The 16,449-nt window shown below is 46.0% G+C and overlaps 1 long non-coding RNA gene across 4 annotated transcripts in view; it reads right to left on the reverse strand.

Annotated features, from left to right (window-relative positions):
* Positions 1-1,092: 1,092 nt before the first annotated feature.
* Positions 1,093-16,449, reverse strand: part of LOC139949771 (uncharacterized) — a 29,044-nt gene continuing 13,687 nt past the window's right edge. The window contains exons 4-18 of one of the 4 annotated variants that reach the window (XR_011787572.1): positions 14,986-15,103; positions 13,125-13,214; positions 12,322-12,449; positions 11,514-11,641; positions 10,445-10,549; positions 9,558-9,682; positions 8,061-8,187; positions 6,233-6,356; positions 5,189-5,292; positions 3,307-3,430; positions 2,826-2,946; positions 2,515-2,601; positions 2,098-2,221; positions 1,770-1,864; positions 1,093-1,536 (exon numbers count right to left, since the gene is read on the reverse strand). This is a non-coding gene — a long non-coding RNA (uncharacterized lncRNA). The remainder of the gene's footprint in view (positions 1,537-1,769; positions 1,865-2,097; positions 2,222-2,514; positions 2,602-2,825; positions 2,947-3,306; positions 3,431-5,188; positions 5,293-6,232; positions 6,357-8,060; positions 8,188-9,557; positions 9,683-10,444; positions 10,550-11,513; positions 11,642-12,321; positions 12,450-13,124; positions 13,215-14,985; positions 15,104-16,449) is intronic. The other 3 variants (XR_011787575.1, XR_011787573.1, XR_011787574.1) reach the window with 3 other exon arrangements.

Raw genomic sequence — 16,449 nt, forward strand, 5'->3', positions numbered from 1 at the left:
ATTTAATTTTGATTGAAAAATTCCCTTCATTGTATTGTAAACACTTTGTTTAATTTTGCATTTAAATTTTGCCTAAATTTTGACTTTAATTTGAATATACTTGTAACTACTTGTCTTTAACTTGTTTCACAAAATGTACTTTTTGAAACTACAATAAACTTGTTACTTTTCACTCATGTCCTAGCACTTTATTTCACAAGTCTGACTAATTTCCAGAGTAGTTCCGCCAAATCAGCAAGTAACTTTTCCAAAAGTTACTTGCTGATTTGGTGGAACTACTTCAAATAATTTTAAATAATTTTTTAAATAATATAATAATATATATATACATACATAAAATAAAATAAAATAAAATAAAATAAAAATGAAAATTAAAGAAAAATAAAACGGAAAAACACCAATAAATAGCCTAAAAATTTTTTTTCCAAGAACAATAGGGATTAAAAATCGCCGCGCCCTTCGGGCGCATCCTGCGGGGCTTCGCCCCGCCGCCCCAGGGGGGCTCCGCCCCCCTATCCCCCCGGGCTAGGATGGTGGGAGGGGATGGCTAGGATGGTGGGAGGGGATGGCTAGGATGGTGGGAGGGGATGGCTAGGATGGTGGGAGGGGATGGCTAGGATGGTGGGAGGAGATGGCTAGGATGGTGGGAGGGGATGGCTAGGATGGTGGGAGGGGATGGCTAGGATGGTGCTATTACGCTTTTTAGACAGTTGGCATTCCTGTTCCCGATGGCCGTGGATAGTGTACCGTCGCTTTTTAGACAGTTGGCATTCCTGTTCCCGATGGCCGTGGATAGTGTACCGTCGCTTTTTAGACAGTTGGCATTCCTGTTCCCGATGGCCGTGGATAGTGTACCGTCGCTTTTTAGACATTTGCCATTCCTGTTCCCGATGGCCATGGATAGTGTACCGTCGCTTTTTAGACAGTTGCCATTCCTGTTCCCGATGGCAGTGGATAGTGTACCGTCGCTTTTTACTCGGTTTGTATTCCTGTTCCCCATGGATAGTGTACCATCGCTTTTTTTTTCCCCAGCCGTTTTACCCATAATGCACCCTGATTTTAAAACTTCTCCATTCAATTGTTCTTCCCATTACTGGCACATTTAATATAAATTAAGTTTTCACACAACATATTCAACACTTCTCATTTCACTTGTTTATACTTCATTATTATTTATTCATTTTTTTATTACTACTCATTACAATCATTTCGGTTTATTTTACAATGGAAAATTACTTTAATCAACTTAATCGTCATATTCCTGTGTAGTGCTTGCGTTATTAATCCTCTGTCCGATATTCACGTTCTGCCTTGACTGTTTCACATCATACTCTGACAATGCATTATTCATCTTACAGTTACACATGCCTTAACCATGTTCTCTAAATAGTTCAAACTACATTCCACTATTAGTTCACAGGTAACAGGCACCTTGACGGCTATGTTCAGTCTACGTTTCCAAACTATATCTGACAGTTGCGGAGTCATCCGTTGCAATCTCTCTTGTACAAACGTACTCTTCCATTACTCAACAATCTGCAAAGAAAATAACACACGTATTTAGACAATTGATTGCAATATTAACATAATCATCGCCTTTTGGCAGAAGTCTTTCAGTACTTAAATCCATCGGAGTTCAGCAAATAAACTCACACTTTGTCAACTGTTACTTTAGAAGCACCAGACACAACGGTCATCTCTGTTGGTTGTCGTCACAAGTCTTTAAGGTTCGCCAGGGGACTGGTAACTAATCGGGAATTTTAACATACCTCATGCAAGGAACCAGTGACGCATGGAAGTCCAAGACATAACGATCCGGGTTGATCACAACATCTTCGCTTGCGGCCTTGATAGTATCAACAATCTGCAAAAGAAATAACACACACTTTTTAGATACTTCATCACAACATGACGATATTCAGCAGTTCTACAGCTACACACACAATTTGTCAACTGTTTCTTTAAAAACAGCGGACTCGGACCCAAAAACAGTCATCTCTTCTCTGTTGGTTGTCGACGCATGTCTTTGCAGTTCACCACTAGCAGGGGACCGATGATAACTAATGGGGTATTTTAACTGAATTGTTTTCAACATACCTCATGCAAGGAGTGCCCCATCGAGGTCCAAAACGTAACGATCCGGGTTGATCTTGATAGCAACATCTTCACTTGCATAAAGCTTGTGGCCGTAATAGATATTCTTCATCAATTACTCAACAATCTGCAAAAGAAATAACAAACACTTTTAGACACTTCATTGCAACATGGAGATAGCCATGACGTTTCTGCATCAACTCTTTCGATACTTATGCCCAGTGAAAGCAATGTTCAGGAGTTCAACAGCTACACTAAGGACATGCACTATTTGACGTTGATTACTTTGAAACAGCAGACTCGGACCCAACAACGGTCACCTCTTCTCTGTGGGTTTTCGTCACAAATCTTTGCATTTCACCACTGGCCGGGGACCGATGATAACTGATGGGGCATTTTAACTGAATGGTTTCAACATACCTCAGGGAAGGAGTGATGCATAGCGGTCCAAAACAATCTGGGTTGACCTTGAAACATCTTCAGTCACTTCATCAATTACTGAACAATCTGCAAAAGAAATAGCAAACACTTTAAGAAACTTCATCGCAACATTAAGATAATCATAACATTTCGGCATTTAGTATTTCTACACTTGTGCCGAGGGAAAGCAACATTCAGGAGTTCAACAGCTACACTAAGGACATGCACTATTTGACGTTGATTGTTGTCACAAATCTTTGCCGTTCACCACTAGCAGGGTACCTATGATAACTGAATGGTTTTCAACATACCTCGTGGAAGGAGTGATGCATAGCGGTCCAAAACATAACAATCCAGGTTGACCTTGATAGAAGCATCTTCACTTGCATAGAGCTTGTGTCCGTGATAGATGCTCATCAATCAAACCATAATCTGCAAACAAAATAAGATACACCATAATAAGCAGTACGACAATGTTTGGCAGAGAGAGTATGCCTCTGATAGGCCAACAGGGACGCTGGCACAAGCGTCCCCTCGCTCAGAGAATCCTGCCCCATGCAGTAAGTAAGAGAGAGTGTGCCCTAGGGCAAATAATGTGCCCACTGCCAAAGTCGGGCCAGGAGTATGCCTACGTTGGGCCAACAGGGACCATCAGAGGGCTACCACTAGTGGTCTGGGGGTCCACCCTCAGCAGCTGACTTAGGTCCAACGGCGGTCAGAGGGCATTTGTTTGAGGTTCACCACTTCCAGCTTACTGAAGAAGGCCAAGTACAAGCAACGGTTTCAACATACCTCATGCAAGGAAGGAGTGATGCACAGCAGTCCAAAATATAACAATCCAGGTTGACCTTGACAAGCATCTTGTGATAAAGCATGCTTTTGTTCCGTGACAGATGGTCTTCAGTCAAACCATAATCTGCAAACAAAATAAGATACACCGAAATAAACACATTGAAAGAAGATATGAGAGTATGCCCTCCGCACAAAGTAGGGCAGAAACCTGCCCCATGAAAAAGCTTGAACAGGGAGTTCACCCTTTGCACAAAGTCTGATAGAGAGGGTGCCCTCTGCACAAAGTTTAGCAGAGAGTGTGCCCATTGGACAAAGTCGGGCAGAGAATGTGTCAACTGCACAAAGTCCGACAGAGAGTGTACCCTCAACATAAAGTCAGGCAGAAAGTGTGCCCTATACACAAAGTAGGGCAGAGAGTGTACCCTCAGAACAAAGGTGGACAGAGAGTCATGCCCTATGCACAAAGTAGGAGAGATAGTGTGCCCTCTACACTAAGTAGGGCAGAGAGTGTACCCTCAGAACAAAGTGGGACAGAGAGTGTGCCCTTTGAACAAAGTAGGGCAGACAATGGTGCCCTCTGCACAAAGTAGGGCAGAAAAGTGTGCCCTCTGCATAAAGTCAGACAGAGAGTCCTGCCCTATGCACAAAGTCAGACAGAGAGTCCTGCCCTATACACAAAGAAGGGCAGAGAGTGTGCCCTATACACAAAGTAGGGTAGAGAGTGTACCCTCAGAACAAAGTGAGACAGAGAGTCCTGCCCTATGCACAAAGTAGGGCAGAGAATTGTGCCCTATGCACAAAGTAGGGCAGAGAGTGTACCCTCATAACAAAGTGGGACAGAGAGTGTGCCCTCTGCACAAAGTCAGGCAGAGGGTATGCCCACTGCACAAAACAGGGCAAAGAATGTGCCCTTTGCACAGAGTCGGACAGAGAGTGTACCCTCACCACAAAGTCGGACAAAGAGAGTCCTGCCTTATGCACAAAGTAGGGCAGAGAGTGTACCGTCAGAACAAAGGTGGACAGACAGTCATGCCCTATGCACAAAGTAGGAGAGATAGTGTGCCCTCTACACTAAGTAGGGAAGAGAGTGTACCCTCAGAACAAAGTGGGACAGAGAGTGTGCCCTTTGAACAAAGTAGGGCAGACAATGGTGCCCTCTGCACAAAGTAGGGCAGAAAAGTGTGCCCTCTGCACAAATGCCGACAGAAAGTGTACCCTCAACATAAAGTCAGACAGAGTCCTGCCCTATACACAAAGTAGGGTAGAGAGTGTACCCTCCGAACAAAGTGGGACAGAGAGTCCTGCCCTATGCACAAAGTAGGGCAGAGAATTGTGCCCTTTGCACAAAGTTGGACACAAAGTCTACCCTCATAACAAAGTGGGACAGAGAGTCCTGCCCTATGCACAAAGTAGGGCAGAGAATTGTGCCCTCTGCACAAAGTTGGATAGAGAATTGTGCCCTCTGCCCAAAGTCGGGCCGAGAGTGTGCCCTCTAGACAAAGTAGGGCACAGAATGGTGCCCTCTGCACAAAGTGGGACAAAGAGTGTGCCCTTTGCACAAAGTAGGGCAAATAATGTGCCCACTCCACAAAGTCGGACAGAGAGTGTGCTCTTTGCACAAAGTAGGGCAGAGAGTGTGCCCACTGCCAAAGTCGGGCAGAGAGTATGCCTACGATGGGCCAACAGGGACCATCAGAGGGCTACCACTAGTGGACTGCTGGCACAAGCGTCCCCTCACTCACTAGAGGTCCACCCTCAGCAGCTGACTTAGGTCCAATGGCGGTCAAAGGGCAGACATTTGTTTGAGATTCACCACTTCCAGCTTACTGATGAAGACCAACAACAAGCAATGAGGCATTTTAACTGAACGTTTTCAACATACCTTGTGCAAGGAAGGAGTGATGCACAGCAGTCCAAAATATAACAATCCAGGTTGACCTGGACAGAAACAATCTTGTGATAGATGCTCTTCAGTCAAACCATAATCTGCAAACAAAATAAGATACACCGAAATAAACACATTGAAAGACGATATGAGAGTATGCCCTCCGCACAAAGTAGGGCAGAAACCTGCCCCATGGAAAAGCTTGAACAGGGAGTTCACCCTATGCACAAACTCTAATGGAGAGGATGGGGCTGCACAAAGTTTAACAGAGAGTTTGCAAAATGCACATTGACGAGTAGAGAGTGTGCCCATTGCACAAAGTCGGACTGAGAGTGCTGCCCTAGTACAAAGTAGGGCAGAGAGTGTACCCACTGCACAAAGTCCGACAGAGAGTCCTGCCAACTGCCCAATGTCGAACAGAGAGTGTGCCCTCTTAGTACACAAAGTAGGGCAAACAATGTGCCCTATGACAAAGTCAGGCAGAGAGTATGCCCAGTGCTCACTGCACAAACTAGGGCAAAGAATGTGCCCTTTGCACAAAGTAGGCCAGAGGGTGTACCCTCAGAACAAAGTGGGACAGAGAGTCCTGCCCTATGCACAAAGTAGGGCAGAAAATTGTGCCCTCTACACAAAGTAGGGCAGGAAATGGTGCCCTAAACCCAAAGTAGGGCAGAGAATGGTGCCCTCTGCACAAAGTCAGACAGAGAGTGTGCCCTTTGCACAAAGAAGGGCAAATAATGTGCCCACTGCACTAAGTCAGACAGAGAGTGTGCTCTTTGCACAAAGTAGGGCAAAGAATGTGCCCACTGCCAAAGTCGGGCAGAGAGTATGCCTACGATGGGCCAACAGGGACCATCAGAGGGCTACCACTAGTGGACTGCTGGCAAAAGCATCCCCTCACTCACTAGAGGTCCACCCTCAGCAGCTGACTTAGGTCCAACGGCGGTCAGAGGGCGTTTGTTTGAGGTTCACCACTTCCAGCTTACTGAAGAAGGCCAAGTACAAGCAATGGGGCGTTTTAACTGAACGGTTTCAACATACCTCATGCAAGGAAGGAGTGATGCACAGCAGTCCAAGATATAACAATCCAGGTTGACCTTGACAAACATCTTGTGCTAAAGCATGCTTTTGTTCCGTGATAGATGCTCTTCAGTCAAACCATAATCTGCAAACAAAATAAGATAAACCGAAATAAACACATTGAAAGAAGATATGAGAGTATGCCCTCCGCACAAAGTTGGGCAGAAACCTGCCCCATGAAAAAGCTTGAACAGGGAGTTCACCCTATGCACAAAGTCTGATAGAGAGGGAGCCCTCTGCACAAAGTTTAACAGAGAGTGTGCAAAATGCACATTAACGAGCAGAGAGTGTGCCCATTGGACAAAGTCGGACCGAGAGTGCTGCCCTATGCACAAAGTAGGGCAGAGAATGTGTCCACTGCACAAAGTCCGACAGAGAGTGTACCCTCAACATAAATGCAGGCAGAGAGTGTGCCCTATACACAAAGTAGGGCAGAGAGTGTACCCTCAAAACAAAGTGGGACAGAGAGTCCTGCCCTATGCACAACGTAGGGCACAGAATTGTGCCCTCTGCACAAAGTTGGATAGAGAATTGTGACCCCTACACAAAGTAGGGCAAAGAATGTGCCCTCTGCACAAAGTCAGGCAGAGGGTGTGCCCTATGCACAAAGTCAGACAGAGAGTCCTGCCCTATGCACAAAGTAGGGCAGAGAATTGTGCACTTTGCACAAAGTTGGACAGAAAGTGTGCCCTCTGCACAAAGTTGGATAGAGAATTGTGCCCTCTGCCCAAAGTCGGACAGAGAGTGTGCCCAGTGCCCACTGCACAAAACAGGGCAAAGAATGTGCCCTTTGCACAGAGTCGGACAGAGAGTGTACCCTCACCACAAAGTCGGACAAAGAGAGTCCTGCCCTATGAACAAAGAAGGGCAGAGAGTGTACCCTTTGCACAAAGTAGGGCAAAGAATGTGCCCTTTGCACAAAGTAGGGCAGAGAGTGTACCGTCAGAACAAAGTGGGACAGAGAGTCTTGCCTATGCACAAAGTAGGAGAGATAGTGTGCCCTCTACAATAAGTATGGCAGAGAGTGTACCCTCAGAACAAAGTGGGACAGAGAGTGTGCCCTTTGAACAAAGTAGGGCAGACAATGGTGCCCTCTGCACAAAGTAGGGCAGAAAAGTGTGCCCTCTGCATAAAGTCAGACAGAGAGTCCTGCCCTATACACAAAGAAGGGCAGAGAGTGTGCCCTATACACAAAGTAGGGTAGAGAGTGTACCCTCAGAACAAAGTGGGACAGAGAGTCCTGCCCTATGCACAAAGTAGGGCAGAGAATTGTGCCCTTTGCACAAAGTTGGACGGAAAGTGTGCCCTCTGCCCAAAGTCGGGCCGAGAGTGTGCCTTCTACACAAAGTAGGGCACAGAATGGTGCCCTCTGCACAAAGTGGGACAGAGAGTGTGCCCTTTGCACAAAGTGGGGCAAATAATGTGCCCACTCCACAAAGTCGGACAGAGAGTGTGCTCTTTGCACAAAGTAGGGCAAAGAATGTGCCCTATGCACAAAGTGGGACAGAGAGTGCTGCCCTATGCACAAAGTCGGGCAGAGAGTGTGCCCACTGCCAAAGTCGGGCAGAGAGTATGCCTACGATGGGCCAACAGGGACCATCAGAGGGCTACCACTAGTGGACTGCTGCCACAAGCGTCCCCTCGCTCACTCGGGGTCCACCTTCAGCAGCTGACTTAGATCCAATGACGGTCAAAGGGCAGACATTTGTTTGAGGTTCACCACTTCCAGCTTACTGATGAAGACCAACTACAAGCAATGGGGCATTATAACTGAATGTTTTCAACATACCTCATGCAAGGAAGGAGTGATGCACAGCAGTCCAAAATATAACAATCCAGATTGACCTGGACAGAAACAATCTTGTGATAGAGAAAGCTTTTTTTCCGTGATAGTTGCTCTTCAGTCAAACCATAATCTGCAAACAAAATAAGATACACCGAAATAAACACATTGAAAGAAGATATGAGAGTATGCCCTGTGCACAAAGTACGGCAGAAACCGGCCCTATAAAAAGGTTGAACAAGGAGTTCACCCTCTGCACAAAGTTTAACAGAGAGTGTGCAAAATGCACATTATGAGCAGAGAGTATGCCAATTACACAAAGTCGGACCAAGTTGCTGCCCTATGCACAAAGTAGGGTAGAGAGTGTACCCTCAGAACAAAGTGGGACAGAGAGTCCTGCCCTATGCCATAGTAGGGCAGAGAATTGTGCCCTTTGCACAAAGGTGGACAGAGAATGGTGCCAAAAGTCGGACAGAGTGTGTGCCCTCTACACAAAGTAGGGCAAAGAATGTGCCCTCTGCACAAAGTGGGACAGAAAGTGTGCCCACTGCACAAAGTCGGGCCGAGAGTGCTGCCCTATGCACAAAGTCGGACAGAGAGTGTACCCTCAACACAAAGTCAGACAGAGAGTCCTGCCCTATGCACAAAGTCGGACAGAGAGTGTGCCCTATACACAAAGTAGGGTAGAGAGTGTACCCTCAGAACAAAGTGGGACAGAGAGTCCTGCCCTTTGCCATAGTAGGGCAGAGACTTGTGCCCTTTGCACAAAGGTGGACAGAGAATGGTGCCCTCTGCCGGGCCGAGAGTGTGCCCTCTACACAAAGTAGGGCAAAGAATGTGCCCACTGCACTAAGTCAGGCAGAGAGTATGCCCAGTGCTCACTGCACAAAGTAGGGGAAAGAATTTGCTCTTTGCACAAAGTCGGACAGAGAGTGTACCCTCAACACAAAGTCAGATAAAGAGAGTCCTGCCCTATGCACAAAGTAGGGCAGAGAGTGTACTGTTTGCACAAAGTAGGGCAAAGAATGTGCCCTTTGCACAAAGTATTGCAGAGAGTGTACCGTCAGAACAAAGTGGGACAGAGAGTCCTGCCCTATGCACAACGTAGGGCAGAGAATGGTGCCCTCTGCACAAAGTGGGACAGAGAGTGTGCCCTTTCCACAAAGTAGGGCAGAGAGCGGTGCCCTCTGCACAAAGTCAGACAGAGAGTGTGCCCTTTGCAGAGAGTATGCCTACGTTTGGCCAACAGGGACCATCAGAGGGCTACCACTAGTGGACTGCTGGCACATGCGTCCCCTCACTCACTGGGGGTCCACCCTCAGCAGCTGACTCAGGTCCAACATCGTTCAGCTACTAGTCTATCATCGGTCCTCTGGTGGCTGCTGACACATGAGGACCGTTGGTCAGCGGTCAGACATTTGTTTGAGGTTCACAACTGGCACCTCACTGATGAGGGACCAATTACAAGCAATGGGGCATTTTAAGTGAACGGTTTCAACATACCTCATGCAAGGAAGGAGTGAAGCATTGAGGTCCTAAACATAACAATGCGGGTGGACCTTGATAGAAACATCTTCAGTTGAATAAAGCTTTTGTTCATCATAGATGCTCTTCATTCACTCCATCATCTGCAAATAAAATAAGATACACCATAATAAACACTTCATCCAAATGGTCCAATATCAGCTGCCATCAGAGTCAGGCAGAGCGTATGCCTACGATGGGCCAACAGGAACCATCAGAGGGCTACCACTAGTGGACTGCTGGCACAAGCGTCCCCTCACTCACTGGGGGTCCACCTTCAGCAGCTGACTTAGTTTATAATCAGTCCTGCTGGTCAGCGTGCAAAACATTTTTTGGACAGAGAGTGGGGCCCTCTGCACAAAGTCGGGCAGAGATTGGCCCTTTGCACAAAATAGAGCACACAGTGTACCATATTCACAAAGCCCCATAAAGAGTGTGCTATTGGAACACAGTAAGTTAAAAAGTGTGCCCTCTGCAAAAATTCAGTCAGAGATTCTACCCTCTTCACAAAGTTTGGCAGAGAATGTGCCCTCTGCACAAAGTTTGGCAGAGAGTGTGCCCTCTGCACACAGTTTGGCAGAGAGTGTGCCCTCTTCACAAAGTGGGACAGAGAGTGTGCCCTCTGCATAAGGTTGGGCAGAGAGTGTGCCCACTGCACACAGTTAGACAGAGAGTGTGCCCACTGCACACAGTTGGGTAGAGAGTGTGCCCTCTGCACACAGCTAGGCGGAGAGTGTGCCCTCTGCACAAAGTTGGGCAGAGAGTGTGCTCTATGCACAGTGTCAGAAAGAGAATGTGCCCTGTGCTCGCTGCCGGTGGACCAATGACAAGCAAAGGGCCATTTTTACTCAAGTGTTTCAACATACCTCACACCAGGAGTGATGCATAACAATCCAAGTTTAAGTTGGTAGAAACATCTTTAGTTGAATAAAGCTTTAGTCCGTGATAGACGTCTTCAATCAAACCATAATCTACAAACAAAACAAGACATACCGTAATAAACACTTTCAAAGAAGACACAACAAATTTGTTGTTGACGAAGAATTTAGCCACTACAACAAAGACCTGGTACACTATCGACTGTCATTAGAGGTATACCACTAACAGACGTTTTTCCACTCAATGGTGGTCCGGCAGCAGCCTGCGATGGGCCAACGGGAACCATCAGGGGGCTACCACTAGTGGACTGCTGACACAAGGGCCCCTCGTTCACTGGGGGTCTACCTTCAGCAGCTCACTTAGGTCCGATGACAGTCAGCTAAGTTTACACAAAGTTGGGCAGGGAGTGTGTCAACTGCACAAAGTCAGGCACAGTGTGCCCTCTGCACAAAGTCGAGCAGAGATAGTGCCCTCTGCACAAAGTCAGGCAGAGGGTGTGCCATATGCACAAAGACAGAAGGAGAGTGTGTTATGCACATAGTCAGATCAGAGTGTGACCTTTGCACTTAATCAGGCAGAGAGTGTGCCCTTTGCATTTCCGTTTGACTATTTAGTCAAACGGAAATGTGCCCTCTTTGCAGAGTTGAGCAGAGAGTGTGCCAAGTGTATAATGTTTGGCAGAGATGTGCCCTATGCTTAAAGTTGGCCAAGAGAGTGGCCTTTACACAAAGTGGAACAGAAGTGTACCCTCTTTGCAAAGTCGGGCAGAGAGTGTGCCCTCGGCACAAAGTTGTGCAGAGAGTGTTCCCAATGTCGGGCAGAAAACGTTCCCTCAGCCAAAGCCAGGCAGAGAGTGTGCCCTGTGCACAAAGCCAGGCAGAGAGTGTGCCCTGTGCACAAAGTCGAGCGGAGAGTGTTCCCTTTGCACAGAGTAGAACAGAAATTATACCATTTGCAAAAGGCGTTTTTGTGTTGGTGGACCAATGACAAGTAGATCCCATGTGGACTAGATGGGGCTGAATGGTATGATATGGTAAGTATAGAGTTTTAATATACCTCAGACAAGGAAGAAGTGATGCATAGCAATCCCTAACATAACAATCCAGGTTGACTTTGATAGACACTTCTTCAGATTAAGAGACCTCTTGTCCATAATAGATACTGCTGCTCAACCAGTGAATAATCTGCATAAAAAATAAAATATAGTGATATTAATATTACATCAAATGTCATAATGCTTGAAGACAATTTTAAAAACTTGTTTGGAAATGATTTGGTTGCAACTTGCAATGCCCTAGAGTAGTGGCACAAAAAATAGTGGAAAAGGTTTAAACATTACAACAAAAACTATGAGTAGTTTTGAGAGTTGACACAATCAGTTCCTATGAATTGAGCACTACAACATCAACTTGGAATGGTCCAGAGAGATGGCAAACTAATAGCCTTGCAACTTAAACTTCTAAATAATTTGGGCATGCTTTCAAGAGATGGAAAACAATTATTCCGGGAAAGATTTGACACTTCAACATCAACTTGCACTTGCAATGTTTTCAGAGATGGTAAACCTAGAAAACATGAGCCTCAAGGAAACTAAGACAGCACAATGCTGGCTCTTGAAACAAATTGAGAATGAAATGAATTCAAGAGATACTGGTCTGATATTGCTTTTTATAGCACAAAATTGGGTGAGTTGAATTGTAAACCATAATTTCAACACAATTTTCCAGAAAATGATGTCCCACTTTTATCTTATGACATTCAGTCTTGAATACATGTTGAGGATCACTATCTTTTAGCAAGTGTACATGACAAGTGTAGCCGTCATACACGCATTCAATGTGTTTAGTGTAGGGTTTCAACTTACCTCAGACAAGGAGAGAGTCATGCATAGCGATCCCAAACATAACAATCCAGGTTGACCTTGATAAAAACATCTTCAGATGAAGAAGGCTTTCGTCCATGATAGATACTGCTCTTGAACCAGTGAATAATCTGCAAACAAAACAAGAAACACTGTCAATAAACATTTCATCAAAGGTCATCATGCTTCGGGAAAATTTAAGAAACAACATCGGCAATAATTTCTGGAACAATAAGAGCCTCCAGAAAAACCAAAGACAGCACTACAACTACATGTGTTTTAGGAAAATTCAAGAGACTGAACAACATCGACCTTTGAACCAATTTACAATTAAAAACAAAATTTGGATTGAATGGTTTCGAGAGATGCCACAATATTGGTTTGAAAAGGGTTTGTATACTACATAATTAAATTGGAATAGTTTATTATAGAGAGTACAGATGGTAGAAAGCTGGTTGAAAGAATCTGGAAACTAAAACACAAACCAACAGGAACAACCAGAGGGCTGTCGCTAGTTAACTGCCACAACAAACGTCCCCTCGCTCGCTGGCGGCCCACCTTCAGCAGCCCACTTACATGTAGGTTCGACAACAGTCAGCTATTAGTCAATCAAAGGTCCTCTGTCGGCTACTGACACAGGAGGGACGTTGGTCAGCGGGCAGACATTTGTTTGCGGTCCACCAGTGACAGCCACTGTCAGCACACTGGCAGTGCCGTCAGTGGACCAATGATGAGCAGATTGCGGCTTGCAAACTGGGTGGGGCTGAATGGAAATTGGGCATGTTATGCGTAGGGTTTCAACTTACCTCAGACAAGGAAGGAGTGATGCATAGCAATCACAATCATAACAATCCAGGTTGACCTTGGTAGATACTGCTCTTCAACCAGTGAATAATCTGCAAACAAAATACAGTGACATAAAAAATTGTACCAAATGTCATCACGGGAAAAATTTAAGAAACAGTAACTAGTTTTGTTTGGACATTAGTTTTACAGTACAACATTCACTTGGAAAGATTTTGAAAAGTTGCAAAAGAAAATGGCTGATGAAACAGCAAACAACCAGCACAAACTTTTGCCTGCTCACTGGTGGTCCACCATTGGCTTGCCAATGGAGGGCTAATGCTGAGGGCAACAGGGGGACTATCAGAGGGCTACCACTAGTGGACCATCGGCACAAACTTGTGCCTGCTCACTGGTGGTTCACCATCGGCTGCCAACGGAGAGCCAATGCTGAGGGAAACAGGAAACTATATCAGAGGGCTACCACTAGTGGACCATCAGCACAAACTTGTGCCTGCTCACTGGTGGTCCACCATCGGCTGCCAACGAAGGGCTTATGATGAGGGCAACAGGGGACTATTAGAGGGCTACCACTAGTGGACCATCAGCACAAACTTGTGCCTGCTCACTGGTGGTCCACCATCGGCTGCCAACGGAGGGCTTATGATGAGGGCAACAGGGGACTATTAGAGGGCTACCACTAGTGGACCATCAGCACAAACTTGTGCCTGCTCACTGGTGGTCCACCATCGGCTGCCAACGGAGGGCTTATGATGAGGGCAACAGGGGACTATTAGAGGGCTACCACTAGTGGACCATCAGCACAAACTTGTGCCTGCTCACTGGTGGTCCACCATCGGCTGCCAACGGAGGGCTTATGATGAGGGCAACAGGGGACTATTAGAGGGCTACCACTAGTGGACCATCAGCACAAACTTGTGCCTGCTCACTGGTGGTCCACCATCGGCTGCCAACGGAGGGCTTATAATGAGGGCAACAGGGGACTATTAGAGGGCTACCACTGGCAGACCATGCACCAGCACTAACCTTTGCCTGCTCACTGGTGGTCCACCATCGACTGCCAACAGAGGGCTTATGACGGGTCAACAGCAGACCATCAGAGGGCTGCCACTAAGGGGACTGCTGGCACAAATTTGGCCTGTTAATAATAATTATAATAATAATTTGGGGGGCTAATCATCCTTACTTGCAGCTAAAAGCTGAATTGCGAAGGACCCGGCTACAGCGTGTTCGAGAAGCAGGCATGCAAGGGTGCCTTTGGCTGCCAGCCACATCAACCTATTATGACCACAGAGCACAGCCACGATCGAAAGTGTTTGATTTTTCCCGAGGGAGGAAAACCGGATGGTCTGGAAAACCCTTGTGGCACAGCAGAGAACCAACGCATAACTCAACTCACATATGGCCCTGGCCGAGAATCGAACCGGGGTCATCTTGGTAAGATGCGAGCGCTTTACGCACAAGCCAACCATGTCACTGGTGCTCCGCCTTCGACTGCCAACAACATCAGCGGACTGTCAGAGGCCTGCCACTAGCGAACCACAGGCACTAACATTTGGCCTGCTCAATGGTGGTCCTCCCTCCAGAGTTGATTAGGGCTTATGATTGGCCAACAGGGAAAATCAAAGGGCTAACACTAGTGGACCACCGGTCAGTTGTTAGTCCATCAAAGGTCCTCTGTCGGCTGCTGACACAGGAGCACCGTTGGTCAGCGGGCAGACATTTATTTCCGGTCCAAAAGTGGCAGCCACTATCAGTATGCTGGGGGTGCCAAGGGTGGACCAATGAATAGCAAATCAAGGCTTGCGAACTAGGCTGGGCTGAGTGACAATGGAGCATACTAAGTGTAGGGTTTTAACTTACCTCCCACGAGGATAAGCAAATTCCAAACATAACAATTCAGGTTGACCTTGATAGAAACCTCTTCAGATGAAGGAAGCTTTTGTCCATACTAGATACTGCTCTTAAACCAATGAATAATCTGCAAACAAAATAAGAAACTGTGTTAATAAACTGTTCATTAAAGGCCATCATGCTTCCAGAAAGTTTTGAGGGGACTAGACAACATGAGCCTCCATCAAAACCAAGAATAGCACAACAGTGGCTCTAAAAACAAAATTGTGTTTGAAACGCTTATGAGAGGTGGCAGAATATTGACTGGAAAGTGATTTGTTCAGAACAAAAGGGTTCAAGGGAAAGCATAAAACAGATTTTGGAAATAAGTCTGAGGTTATTGGCTTTCACACTTTATCTTTGTAGAGACAATTGTCAAGAGATGAGACATTCAATTTTTGAAAGGATTTGAACAAAAACTTGGATTGGTTTCAAGAGATGGCACAAACATTGTTCTTGTGGTGTAACATCAACTTCAAATGATTTTAAGGGATAAAACAAATTGGATTGGGATTTGGAATGGTTCTATAAAAGCAGTGGACACTTGGTTATTTCTCAAAATAGCATAAAACCCTTACTTGGTAACGAGTAAAGGTTGGTAATATAAAACATTGTGACAAACGGCTCCCTCGAAAGTTATGTAGTTTTCGAGAAAGAAGTAGTTTTCCACGAATCTGATTTCGAGAACTCAGAATAAGATTTTGAGGTCTCGAAATCAAGCATCTAAAAGCACACAACTTCATGTGACACGGTGTTTTTTCTTTCATTATTATCTCGCAACTTCGACAACCAATTGAGCTCAAATGTTCACAGGTTTGTTAAAAGACTGGTCTCTAACATTTACCAATAGTGCCCAGTGTCTTTAAGAGATGCAGAAAAATGGTTTGGGAAAGATTTGTACAGTACAAGATAATATTGGAGTGTTACAAGTGATGTTACAACATTATTTAGAAACTGACTTCAGCAGTAAAACATGAACTTGGAACAGCTTTGAGAGAAGACACAAAACATTTTTTGAGGAAAATACTTGGACACTACAACAAAAACCTGGTCCACCAACGACTGCCGACAGAGGGCTCAAGAGGAGCCAACAGCAAGCCATCAGAGGGCTACCGCTAGCGGATAACTGGCGAGAACTTTTGCCTGCTCAATGGTGGTCCACCGTCTATGATAGGCCTATGATGAGCCAACAGGGACCATCAAGGGGCTACCACTAGCTAACCACTCGCTCGCTGGCGGTCCACCTTCAGCAGCCCACTGAGGTCCGACGACGGTCAGCTATTGGTCCATCATCAGTCCTCTGTCTGCTGCCGACAAAGGAGGATCGTTGGTCTGAGGGAGGACATTTGTTTGCGGTCCACAAGTGCCAATGAGGGGCCAATGAGGGGCAGATTGCTTGTGGACTGGGTGGGGCTGGGTGGCAAAGGGGCAAGT

This window comes from Asterias amurensis, chromosome 17, assembly GCF_032118995.1.
Source record: "Asterias amurensis chromosome 17, ASM3211899v1".
Classification (NCBI taxonomy): Eukaryota; Metazoa; Echinodermata; class Asteroidea; order Forcipulatida; family Asteriidae; genus Asterias; species Asterias amurensis.